The sequence below is a fragment of the Harmonia axyridis genome, chromosome 3 (genome assembly GCF_914767665.1).
Source record: "Harmonia axyridis chromosome 3, icHarAxyr1.1, whole genome shotgun sequence".
Classification (NCBI taxonomy): Eukaryota; Metazoa; Arthropoda; class Insecta; order Coleoptera; family Coccinellidae; genus Harmonia; species Harmonia axyridis.
The window spans coordinates 37,264,531-37,278,549 of record NC_059503.1 but is presented as its reverse complement, the minus strand read 5'-3'; the positions used below and the strand labels follow the sequence as shown (position 1 = coordinate 37,278,549).

Here is a 14,019-nt window from a genome sequence, read left to right as displayed (position 1 = left end):
AGCCAAGCTATCCTAGTACAAAAGAGAAGATTACAAATGGAGGAAAAATTATCAATTGATGGCAACGAAGTTGAATGGCAAAAAAAAGCAAAATACCTAGGTGTGATCATGGATACGGGACTAACGTGGAAACAACATGTTAAGTATGCGGTGGATAAAACCAACAAAGCGATGAACCGTCTATACCCAATCATCGGAAGAAGAAGCCGAATGGACATAAACACCAAACTCAGGATAATTAAAGCCGTTGCCAGACCCCAACTCATGTACGGCTCTGTGGCTTGGGGATACGCGGCAAAGAACCACATCAAGAGAATTCAATCAACGGAACATAAATATCTAAGATGGGCAATAGATGCCCCTTGGTTTGTTAGAAACATCCAAATCCACAGAGACCTAAAATGGGACAGAATAACTGACTTCATGAAGAAAAAATCCGAAGAATATTCGAAAAATTGATAGAACACCCCAACGAAGAATTGAGAAGATTAATTGATTACGACCCTGCCGAAGATGCAAGAAGAATGAGAACATACCGCAAAAGACCCAGGGATCAATTGCGAAGCGATGACCTAAATATATAGGAAACTCAAGGAAACACATCAAATTGAAGAAACAATCCGAATAAAAAGGACTCCCGAATAACCCAGCACAATAGTGTGCAAGTAGAAATTTATCCGACCAAGAGATAAATGGTTTATAGGCTTTATGCCCGAAACCTAAGAAGCAGCAGGTTAGGTTTAGTGAGTATTCTCGCTCTTGATGCGCCAGGACCCTCACACTTGTTCCTTTGGATAAGGTTCGTCTGTAAATGGATTCCCCCTGCTTCAACAAAAAAAAAAGAAAAAAGGTTTTCATGTATACGCCTCGCAACGAGCAATGCCGAGGAAGAAATATTTTTTTTACAACAACGTTTACTCATATCTGTAATGTGAGAAAAAGAGGTTTGATAACGAAGTTTCAAGAATGAAAACATGAGCCCGCAAACGCTTTGTTTTCGAGATACAGGGTGTTTCTTGTATAGTCATACTTTTTAGTGTTGCTTATATTTATTGGTTTATCGAATTTTTATTAATCTTCGCTACAGAATTGGTTGATAGGTACCAAAAGTTATAATTGATTTATTCATCACAGCTTTCTAACTGGATTTTAATAATAATTTGGATTTTCCTCAGGACTACCAGAGAGCTATCTCTCTCTTCAAACAGCTAGCTGTTTGAATTTTTTTTTCGAAATCGATAGCAGATACGACAAAACTACAACAAACCAAAAAGTGTTGTACTAGAACTAGACCACTCTTTTCACATTTTTCTAACCAGTGCTTCACCAAATAATAGCTCTGGTGGAAAGAAGCAGGTACCCTTCCAGAAAAAATATCACCCTGTAGATTTGCATACAAAATAAGTATATAACAAGATGAAAACTTTAAATCGGAAGAGCTATGCCAATTTAAGTTAAATATCGAAGGAAAGGTGCTATGAGAGAAAAACTTGAAATTTAACACCGGTATCTCAAAACCAAAGCGTTTGCGGATTCATGTTATAGGACTTTCTTCTTCAAATGATCCGAGAAATCTGTAATTTTCAATTGTACACCTTAGAAACACCGTTTAGATATAATCAATTCAAAACTGATATTTGCACAATAAATTGCAATTTGAATGAATCACAATAAATTGTATAACACGACCCAGACAATTTTTCGATGCGAATTACTTAGTTCATTACTTTGATAACTACAGTATTAAAATTTTGTAACGAGAATGAAACAAAAAACCGGAAACAACTAGTAAGGGTATACTAATTACGAATACAAAAATCACAGATGGCAAATAAGGGGCGACACCGACAAAGCGGATAGATGAAGGAAAATAATAAACCTTGGACATAGATGTGCTCGTAGTGCAGTAAAAGCAGTCATCTTGAAAGCGATAATAAACTCATAAACCGTTAAAGGGTCCGATTTTTTACTGCCGTGTCGATTTCAGAGGAAAGTAAAATGATAATTGGTTCGTTTTATGGAAAAATTGTCATTTTTCGTTCTGCGAGAATTCTGAAATTATTTATTTTGAAATATTGGGGGGAAACATTGAAAATATTGGTAGCCTTGCCTAGAATTTGCATACTAAGCATAAAATAATCACAAAATATATGATTTAAGTTATGAACAAAAAATTACCATAAGAAAATATAATCGATGAAAAAAAAATCTTTGAAATGGGGGGCTCTGTCTAAGATATTGCCACAGGCGCAATAGTACCTAGATACGCCTCTGCTAACTTTATACATATCTATATTTTGCAGGATCTCTGGTATTAACCAGATAATAGACACCAGATAATAGACCATAAATTTTTTACTACCTTCCCAATACAATTGTTGTAATTTTTCAGTAGTGAAATATTTTATGTCACTATTGTGGCTGCTTTATTGGTTAGCTCAGAAGTCACAAAGATTATTCCATATTAAAAAAATGCAAAATTTACACCGATGTTTTATTATTTTCTCAATGCAGAATATTGACACGCGGAGAAAAACTATTAAAATATTAATATTACCTAATAAGAATTTCAATGAATTCTTACAAAATCAGAATGAAAATTCAACAAATTCATGAAGCTATTAATGACAGAAAATTAATATATAAAGAATCGTATTCACTATAATTGTGGGAATATATTTTCGATTTCATGATTATATGTTGTTGAGTTTTTAAGAAATGATTTCTTTTTAATTTTCTATCTTCCAAATTTAAAAATAAAATTTTAAGCATATAGCTTCAATTACCTTTATGTTTTCTGAGAAACGCTCTTGACGGCTTCGCAGTCTTGAAATCTGAACGTACTTATACAGGGTGTCCCGGGAGTAACTGTACATACTCTTACTAGAGGTAGAGTAGGACTAGGTGAGTACGGATTAACTGGAAAAATTAATTTCTGCCTCTTCTAAGAAAACTACAGGGTGAGTTTGCATATTCATAGAAAAAATGAAACCATCATCAGAACCAAATTTATCGGAGGATTTTATTGAAATTCGGGATGTAATTGAAACATGCCGTGGTCGAGTTAGGGACATATTAATTTTTTCAATATTCCAGAACCGAACTCATTATTTCTCATTTGAAGTGTTCAGGTAAAAATATCACTTTGTATTTCGAATTCGAAATCAATGTTCATATTTTCAAAAAGTACATAAATTCGGCTTCAATACGTGGTTTCACCCAAAGTTTCCACATCTAATATTATTTTCTTATGAATTTTCGAAATTGGACAAAGTTCGAAAAATTTGATTTATTCAGGATTGAGACATCTCGTAAAAGTCTTAAAGTCGTGAATAAATATAAAGAGTAAGCATTTTCTTCAACATGAAAGTAAACTGTTAGTATATGACAATAATTTGCTAATAAACGAGATAATTTATCAGTGAAACAACAATAGGAAGCAGCAAAAATTATACTCGAAGACAAAATATGAATTCCTCGAAAAATTTTTTGTGGTAATTTTCTATTCTGAAAACATGCTGACAACTGTAATTTAAGATTGTAATTACATAATGGTTGTGTTCCATATTGTTGTAAAATTTTGGAATTATCAAAATGATCAATTTGACAAATAGAGAAATGGTGCTATTATGTTCTTTTATAAGCCACGTACAGTCATTGGCTCTGTTGTTAACATTGTAGTTTATGTTCAATAAACTTCTATTATTATAATTATTTATGCGTAAGGAAAACTTTATGTTTGTTTTTTGTTTTAGTGAGCACAGATTCATAATAAAAATTCTGAATCTCTGTTTGGCACGGTCATACAGGGTGATCAATAAACATTCCCTCGAGTGTGAAATTTTCTTAGTTCAATAACTCTTCAATTAATCAACCGAATAATTTAAAATTTTGAAGTTTTATCGCCATTTACTATCGCCTTCCTTAAATATTTTTCAAATCGAATTAATCAGAACCGGACCAGGAAAATTTTAGACTTTTTCTATTTTCGTAAATATTGAAATACCCTGTACATTGATATCATGATTTTTTTCGTTTTCGTAACCACAAAGAATTAATTCATAATAAAAACTCTAAATATCTGCTTGGCTCCGTCATACATGGTGATCAATATTTCTTTATGAGAAAAATTTTATAGTTCAAGATATCTTGAATTTATCGGAAAGGATATTTCGAAAATTGCAGTTTTTTTCACACGAATGCCTTCCCTAAATATTTCTCAAATTATTCAAGAAAACTTTAAATCAACAAACTGGATGAGGAAAAGAACAAAAAACAGCAAATAATTTGAGATTATTTGATCTTGAAAACAATGAATCAAAAACAAAATAAATAAAATATTTTCAGTTCAGCAGAAATTGTTCAAAGTGGTATCCCTCCATTTCAATACATTTTTGAGCACGTTGATTTCGCTATCGTATTCGATTGTGATTTGATAATATCGCAAACAAATTCTTTGTAGCAGTTACTTCCTAGTGTTAGTCTGTACCGCATAGACCTCCACATAATAAAAAATCCAAGGGTGTCAGATAAAGGCCTCATTTCCATTCTGCCAATCCATCTTTTTTCAAAAGTCTCAGTCAAATATTGTTAATGCGCATTAGCTCCATATTGCAACCACAATGTTTCCATTCGAATGTTTTCTAACAAACAAAATTATAATCTTAAAAATTTAGATCAATTTTTCCTGTCTACCTAAGTATTTTCAAAAATATTGGGGCAAATCAAACGATTCTTGTAGATTCCGAACCAAACATTTATCTCGAGAATCTAACTTAGGAATTCTTATGAATTTTGGATTAGCCTGAGCCCATACGTGAAAATTACGGGAATTATTGATTCCATACCTAGTGAATGGCGAACTGCAAAATTCCACTCTTAAGGGAACGTTTATTGATCATTCTGTATGACGGTGACAAGCCGGAGATTTAGAATTTTTATATTGAATTAAATTTTTGTGATTACGAAAAGGAAGAAAAATCTTATTGTTCACGTACAGTGTGATCTAAGTGAAATTTTAACCTGAACACTTCAAATGAGAAATAATGAGTCCGGTCCAGGAATATTGAAAAAATTAATATGTCTCTGACTCGACTTTGGCATGTTTCAATTACATCCCAAGTTTCAATTAAATCTGCCGATAAGTTTGGTTCTGATGATGGTTTCATTATTTGCATGAATAAATAAATAAATAAACTCACCCTGTAGCTTTCTCAGGAAATGCAGAAATTAATTTTCTCTATTTCACTATCGTAATGAGTTCATTAAAATTTTAAAAGCAGTGCTGTAATGAACTTATTACAGCATTGTTTTCAGTTATATTTTTCGTTTTCTGATTGTCTACACTGACTTTCAATCATGTCAAAATTCAACACACATCAATTGTCAACATAATATAATTTGGATCAAGTGAAATGATTTATGACATTATTCGCAATTTCTCTCAATTCTGTTGGTGTTAAATCGATTTCAGCAGAAATAATTCACGAATTTAATGCGTAATTATAAATTACTTGAACATTCGAAAAGTACGATTTAAATTCATATTCCGTTAAATCAAATCAAATTTATTCCAACATGAATTAGATACAATGCGGAAATACATATAGTCCGTTCAGGAATTATTGACATCGAAGTAGGCCTTGAACGCCTAGTCGCGGCTTTATTTCTAGTTACAAAAATATCACTAAAAATTGCTGATCCATCATAGAAATAATCAGTTTATATTATTTCCATAATTTTTGTATTCCTAAGATCCCAAATTTTATAAATTACGATGGGCGCATACAGTCATGATTTCATAAAATGGAATTCAGGTTTTATAATGTAAAAATATAGTGGAATGCTATCATATTTCAAGGAAATCCAATGAAGAAATATCAATTCCTTAAAGAATCGCCGATGGAAGATCCTATTGAATATCATTAAAATATGTATATTTCACCGAAGGCTCTTCAATAATTGTTGCATTCTTGATGGACACTGGATACCAACCAGCTTGCAAAATTCTAATCATATAACTCTTATGGATCATTTCAACTGTGGTGTCTAAACTGGTGAAGAAAACAGAAAAAACTAGATAATAAATTCAAAAAGTGAAGCTTAGTGAATGGAAGAGCCATATCATAAATAGACAGAAATAAAATCAAAGAATCCATTTAGTATATGAAGAATTTTAACATCACAGTTGTACTGTAACTATCAAAAATGGAACCAATTTATCAGCTGATGTGTAAATTACTTTCTCTATTTCAGTATCGTAATGAGTTCATTACAGTTCTAAAAGTAGTGCTGTAATGAACTCATTACAGCATTGTTTTCAGTTATATTTTTCGTTCTGTGGTTGTCTACACTGACTTCCAATCCTATCAAAATTCAACACACGACAAATTGTCAATATAGGTAATATAATTTGGATTTAGTGAAATGATTTGCGACATTATATTCGCAATTTCTCTTAATTCTGTTGGTGTTAAATCGATTTCTTCAGACATAATTGACGAGTTTGATGCGTAATTATAAATTGTTTCAAAATTCGAAACGTACGATTCAAATTGAAATTCCGTAATCTGTCAATTTTCTTAACAGTCACACCAACTGCCAAGATACAATACAAATGTCACTAGAATCTAAAATCTGAATTTTTCATTGAATTTCGACAATATTTCACAAAACTTGACTGAAATAGAGAAAATATCGTCTAATACTCGTTGCAGAGGGCAATTCCAACACTCATGCGTTCCAAAACTCGCTCCTTCGTCGCTCGTTTTCGAATTTCGCATTCGTGTTGGAATAGGAGCCCATTCTGCAACTTGTTTTAGAATATACTATTCTCTATTTCTGTATCGTAATGAGTTCATTACAGTTCTAAAAAACAGTGCTGTAATGAACTCATTACAGCATCGTTTTCAGATATATTTTTCGTTTTGTGGTTGTCTATGCTGACTTCCAATCCTATCAAATTTCAACAAATGTCAATAATGGTCAATATACCTAATATAACTTGGGGATATAAAGAAATGATTTGCTACATATTCGCAAATTCTCATAATTCTGGTAGTGTTAAATCGATTTCGTCAGACATAATTCACGAATTTAATGTGTAATTGTAAATTATGTCTAAATTCGAAACATACGATTCATATTCAAATTCCGTAATCTGTCAATTTTCGTAACAGTCACACCAACAACCAAGATACAAAACAAAAGTCACTAGGATATATAATCTGAATTTTTCATTGAATTTCGACAATATTTCGCAAAACTTGACTGAAATAGAGAAAATATCGTCTAATACTCGTTGCAGAAGGCAATTCCAACACTCATGCGTTCCAAAACTCGCTCCTTCGTCGCTCGTTTTCGAATTTCGCATTCGTGTTGGAATAGGAGCCCATTCTGCAACTTGTTTTAGAATATACTATTCTAAAGTCACTATTTATTGAAACTGTTCATGACATGAATGATTGATAAAGCTTATATGAAAAATATAGATACTATTTATACACTTAAGTTTTCTATTATTTATTGAAATGCTCTTATACTATTTACTATTAAATTACATAAAGTATTTGCCCATAACAGCTTTGATTCACTTACTAAAAGCATTTGCATGAAATTAGTTTTAATTTGTGAATTTCAAAATTTTATTGCATTCTGTTATTATCTTTAAGAGGTGAAGAAATTTTTTGATTAAATAATATAAAGCAATTAGAAATTATTAAATTTTTGGATTACTCATTGAAGAACAAAAAACAGATATAACAAAACTTAATTTCAAAATAGAATATAAATAAACAATAGATGCGCTGCCAAGACTTTGTTCACAGAGGTTTTTCATATAGCTTGATATAATATAACTTCGGTCATGCTCCATAATTTTTTTGAATTCATCATTTGAGCTGTGAACACATTAGTCCAATTATCTGCAGAAAATTTAGCAACCCAATTATAAAATAATTCTTCCTTCATAGATTTATATAATCCTCATGATCACCACTGTCAAAACAAAACATCCAGGTAAAAATCCACCAATCCAGCATTCAAAGTACTCCTTCTACTTTTACCCTTGAATATACTTGAAAAACTTTTTTTTTTTTCTAGAGTCCACTGTTGAATGAGACACCATAAAATCGTACTCAACTTATTATATTTTTCTGTTTAACAATAAGAATTTTCCTTTTATTAACTGTTTTGAACTTGTAACCAATTAATTGTATGTAATGTTGTCTTTGATTGATTATAATCCAGATGCTTTTTGGTCAAATTTTATCCAGACTGATGAATTGGTTGCTTTCGGTAACAATCAAATCATTCAATGATTCTTCGAAGGTGAAATCGTATTGCACAGGTTTTCTTCCAGTAATAATCCGGGCTGTAATGACTTGCCTTCTTCTTTTTTCAAACAGTGCTATGAGAAATACTCAAATAAACTAATCAATGTGTGTTTGAAATTGATACAACTTTTCAGTTTCAAAATTTCTTGGATCAAGCAAGCGGATTATGAATATGGGAATATAGAATGTACGAAACTGGTATAAACCAGGTGCAGAGCTCCACGCTATAGAATAATTAGAGAAGAACATAATGGACGTAACAGCTTTACAGGAAGTAAGATGACCTGACTCGAAAGTCGAAAGCCTGATAGTCCATAGGTGGATAGTCCAGTGGAAGTCGACAAGGCAGACCAAAGTTTAGTAAGGGTTTCGTGGTGGCTGATCATTTTGTGAGCCTCTCATGGCTTTCCGGTTTTAGAGGAGGTTGATTTAACACGGTAAATCTGGCAACATGAGGGAGGGACTATAGTTCTTTTCAAGAGACCGGTTTTTACACATGTGATTTCGTTTTGTTCATGTTTAGTTAATGTTTCAGTGAGAAATACAGATCTAATAAATTAGTGCAATAGAGTGATTTCAGTGCAGTGATTATTATTATTTGTCAGTAATATTCTTTGCATAACTTTGTATTCGTGAGTAGGTATATACCATCTTTCTGAGCCTAAGGTTCAGAAAGATGGTTAGGAAATATTGTGTCCCTTCCTGTAAAAATTATAATTCCTCTACAAAAAATGAAGGTTATTTCAATTGTTCCCAAAAAATTAAGAAAAGAAAGCTTCTATGGATCAAATCCATACCACGAATACATTTCATTCCTATCCCTTATGGCTCTGTCTATGAAAAACATTTCGAGAAGGACGAGATAATACGACACGAGAGTACTACAGGGGGATGAAATGATCAAATTTTTTTTTCCAATGAAATGTTCAATATTGAAAGAAATCACTGTTCCAACAATTTTTTCGAATTTAATTATTTCGAGAAATGATAACGAAATAGAGGATTCAATTGAATATTTTTAAAACTTTCGAAAAATAAGAGGAAAAAATTTATGGTCTCACCTCTTCAATTTGCTTTTTTGGTACAAAAATATTAAAAATATTGATACAGAAATTAAATCCACCTTAAACCTGTTGAAGGACTTTTTGGGTTCATTAGAAATATTTTCATCTTATCTGATTGAAGAAAATTCTAACAACTTCAGAAAACTAGATATAATAACAGACCAAAACAGATAAATTATCAGGAATAATATTAAGTACTCCCCAAGTACAATTATCATGTCATTTATTTTATATTTTCAGTCAGCGAATCAACAGAAAAAAAGAGGAAAAATTTGAGAGATAGTGAAAATTTATAACGCTGCACTGTTGCTTCTTGTTTATACCTTAAGTCAGAACTGATGTGACGCTACTGATTCCGAGTTCCTAGTCTGATATCGGTCAATCACGGACCGCGATTTCCCAAAGAAGGAAGGGAGTCATTTTCATGATTTCCATTCACATCGAGAAGTAATTAGATTTTGAATTGCGAATGTGAAGTGGTGACTAAAGAGTGAGTGCGTTATTCTGGTGAATGATTTTTATAGATTACCTATATATTCATTGAATATTTTCTTTTATGATATCTTTCCTATTTATTTCTATTATTTCAATTTAAAATATTTGATTTCTCAATTAATCGTGCCTGGCACACCATCAGTGTGTTAGGATTATCTTTGGGAGTTTTTCAATCGCCAGAAGGTACATGCTCCCTTTTTACTAGTCATTTCTTCTTTTTTGATTGTTCGGATATTTCTTTGGGATCATTTATTAAATTTTCAATTTGTAGATTTCATAACATTAAACTAAATTTGAGATAATTATCTTTATTATTTTTTTTTCTTTCCTAGAAGAAGATATCGAATTTGATATTACTTATGAATATAGTTAGATCATTTTTCTCTCTTCTGTTCTTATTACACAATTTTTACACAGATTTTAGTACTGATTTTATAATTTGTCTCCTCGTATTACCGGAAGAGTTAGTTGGATCATAATATTTGATCTCTACTAATACATCTATCTATTTTACATGTTCGAGTATCAATCGACATTGGCGGAGACCACCATCGTATAAATTTGATGCTCAAGAAGATCAGAACACTGCACACTGTGGAAGAAAACCCTTTGGCTAACATCTGCCTAACGATCCTCCACCAAATAGAAACTATAGATACCTATCTAATATATGAATTGAATATTGGAAAGCACAACGTTTCTGTTCACGCTGCTTCTTACCTAATCAAAATTATTGAGTATATATTATATTCAAGTGAAATCTCTAAAATTTCTATCCTAGTTCGTTCCAATCAAAATTCTGTCTGGAATCAAGTAAATTTATTTTTGTGAACCTAATTTATTTATTTTTTTGTTTTTGTTATCAGCCTTCAGCATTTGTCAGATTGTAATTCAATTTGTTGAATAAAATTATAAATACATTGTTTTATCAAATTTCTTCAAGCAAGATTTCTCTCGGTTTACTTGTAAAACCTGGCGCCCAACTGAAGGTGAGCCCTGTGAGGTTCATGGTTACAACTCACACCATCACCGTATCAATTTGAGAAGCCGATAGGCCCAGTGTTTTTTTTAGGTGCTTCACAATGCTTGCTTTTCTTTTGTTTTCTTTTTATTATAGATAATATTTGTAAAATATCTGATCCGACTGAATTTGTGTAGGTATATTTTACTAACATATATTCACTGATATTTTTTGCTATTGAATTATTTCCTTCCTTTTCGATAATTGATCATTTTCATATATTTTTTATAAAGATTTAGAAGGTATATCAGTACTCTCGCATTAATTTTTTTTTCTTCTACCTATATCTTTACACATTATTATTATTCTTTTATTGTAGTATATACGATATGAATCCCAATTACTTGAAAATTAATAAATTGATATATGAAATGAAAATTCAAGGCATTGAACCTACCGGAGGTGTTGATATAATAATAACTCTTCATTTAGTGAAAAACACTAGTTACACAGAAAAAAGTAATGAAATAATTCAAATCAGTAATATTTCCGTATATGTGCAATTAACATTCTCCTGAAAGTCCTATAATTAACTGAATCTCTAATCGTATGTGGTAGCCCATTGTAACAAACCAGACCCCTCGCCAGAGTGGATCCTGTCATGTGTCCAGTACGGTAAGTATCAAGAAAAAAATTTTCTCTGGATCTTGTATTGTGATCGTGAATTTCATGAACATATGTTAACTTCTGAGATAAATAATTTGGTTGCATGTTATTTCTAATTTTATGAATTAAATTCAAAGTTCTGAAGAAAATCGTCTGTCTAACACTCATCAAATTGATAGCTTCCAACATCAATCTTATCGGGGTCCATCTGCCACATTTTAAAACCACTCTCATGCCCCTATTTACAATTTTCTGCATTTTATCTATGCAACTGGATGACAAATTGAAGAAAAGGGATGTACAGAAATCTAGATGGGGCAACACAATGGATCTGAACTATAACATTCCAGCTTCCATATCAATTTTTATACTGATTCTTCTAATAAAGTGAATCTTTTGCACCATCTTCTTCATAATATATTCTGCATGTAGCTGAAATTTCAAGTTAGAGTCCAAAATTACACCTAGGTATTTTATCGACTCCACCCTTTTCAACGCATTATTTTTTATTAATATGTCAACCCCCTTTCCATTGATCATTTTGAGGAATTTCTCTTTACCGAAAATCATAAAATTGCTTTTCTTATATTAATTTGGAGTTGAGTATTTTCCAGCCAGTTACACAACACATTAAGATCTTCGTTCATTAAAAATTCCATTTGAAATATATCCTCACCGGTGATAAACAACATTGTGTCATCTGCAAATGGTGACAGCTTACCATGCTTCATATTCTTGACAATATCATTCATATAAATAAGGAACAATAAAGGTCCCAATGTTGATCCCTGGGGCACTCCATACTCAGTATCCACAGTACTCGACTCGACTCCTCCGAATTTGACTTATTGCCTCCTATCCGTCAAATAAAATTCAAACCAATTTATAGCCACTCCCGATATCCCTATTGATTTTAACTTTTGTATCAATAATTTCCTATCTATTGTTTCGAATGCTCTTTTGAAATCCAAGAAAACAGCAAGAACGATCTTATTCTTATCAAGTTCCTTCAGCCATCCATGACAGACATTCAACAGTGAGCTTTCACAGAAATGATTCTTACGAAAACCAGATTGACTATCTACAAGAATAATGTTCTTATATAAATATTCAAGAAGTTGATCTTCAACTTTTTCACATATCGGAAGAGTGTGTACACCCCTAAATTCCTCACAATTCTTCGTGTTAGCCACCTTCTCAACCGGTGTGACAGTAGATACCTTCCACATTTCAGGAAATTCTCCGTACTCCAAAGATGTGTTCACCACGTCAAGTAACCGATTTCCAACCACCTCAAAGGCATCCCTAAAGATTCCCGTTGTGATTCCGTCGGGTCCAGCGGTTTTTCTCAGCATTTGTACAAACTGCTCCAAATGTTTCATTCCTATCTTTGTGTCATAAATTCTGAAAAACTCGAGCCTATTTTTTCCATACCTAGTTAAAAGGAACCATCTTCTGGAATCATTGTTACAATATTTGCTATACTATTAATAAAATAATTATTTAACCTATCTGCTATCTTGGAGGCCTCAGTCAACATAACACCATCAAAAATTACACCATCCTCAAATCGATTTTCCTTCTTCTGTACTAAAAGTTTCAATTTCTTCCAAATATTTTGACCTGTACTGCTCCATATGACGTCATGATAATATTTTGTTTCCTCGGTTCTCATTCTAGATGTTACCTCATTCCTTAGTACCTTATATTAATCCCATTCTATAGTACTTTTTGTGAAAACTGCTTTTTTATATTGATCATCTCTTTCCTTCATCAATTGTTTTATATCATTATTTAACCACAATTAGCATGGCTTATTGCTTACCTTCTTTTCAATTATCGGACACATTCTGTCAAACGATCTTTTGACTGGTTCCATGAAATTATGTGTTAATACAATCACATTGGTAATATAGTTTTCCCAACTCGCCATTCTCAAATTGTCCTGAAATTCACTCAAATTATAACTCTTATAAGAATGCACAATGAGTTTGCAGTTGTTCGGACTCGCATCCAGTTTGCCTAAGTTCAATGTTATTATTGAATGATCAGAAATTTTTGGCGTTGAATGTACGGTGTGGTCAACATATTTACAATTTGTCACAACATAATCGATTAAGGTAGAGCTATCCCTGGTGATTCTTGTGAAATCTTCTACAATTTATATCAAACCACTTTGTTCGATGATTCTTTTACATTTATCTGCATTAAAAGATGATTTTTTTGATACTGAAAGAAAAATTTTAAGGGAACTCCTCAGTCAGGAGAAAGCTAATGGTAGTTTTCATATCGTAGCAAAACCATATTCTCATTCTGAAGACGTAGTTGAAATTGGTGAAACTATCAGCGATTTAGGAAAGATCATTTCGGATTTTGGCGGTAATAGAGAATATCCTATTCATGCAAGAATATCCAGTCGTTTAGCTCACTTATCTAATCGATTATTGAGGTAGGCAGGAAGAAATCGCTTTAGTCATATGCTCACCTTTTGCACAATGTT

General features: G+C 32.0%; 1 protein-coding gene across 1 annotated transcript in view; it reads right to left on the bottom strand.

Moving 5' to 3' along the window:
• The window catches only part of LOC123675837 (fatty acyl-CoA reductase wat-like), a 36,067-nt gene extending 33,262 nt beyond the window's left edge, over positions 1–2,805 (bottom strand). The window contains exon 1 of the mRNA XM_045611380.1: positions 2,787–2,805. The gene's annotated coding sequence lies outside the window, so the exon portion shown is untranslated. The remainder of the gene's footprint in view (positions 1–2,786) is intronic.
• Positions 2,806–14,019: the final 11,214 nt, after the last annotated feature.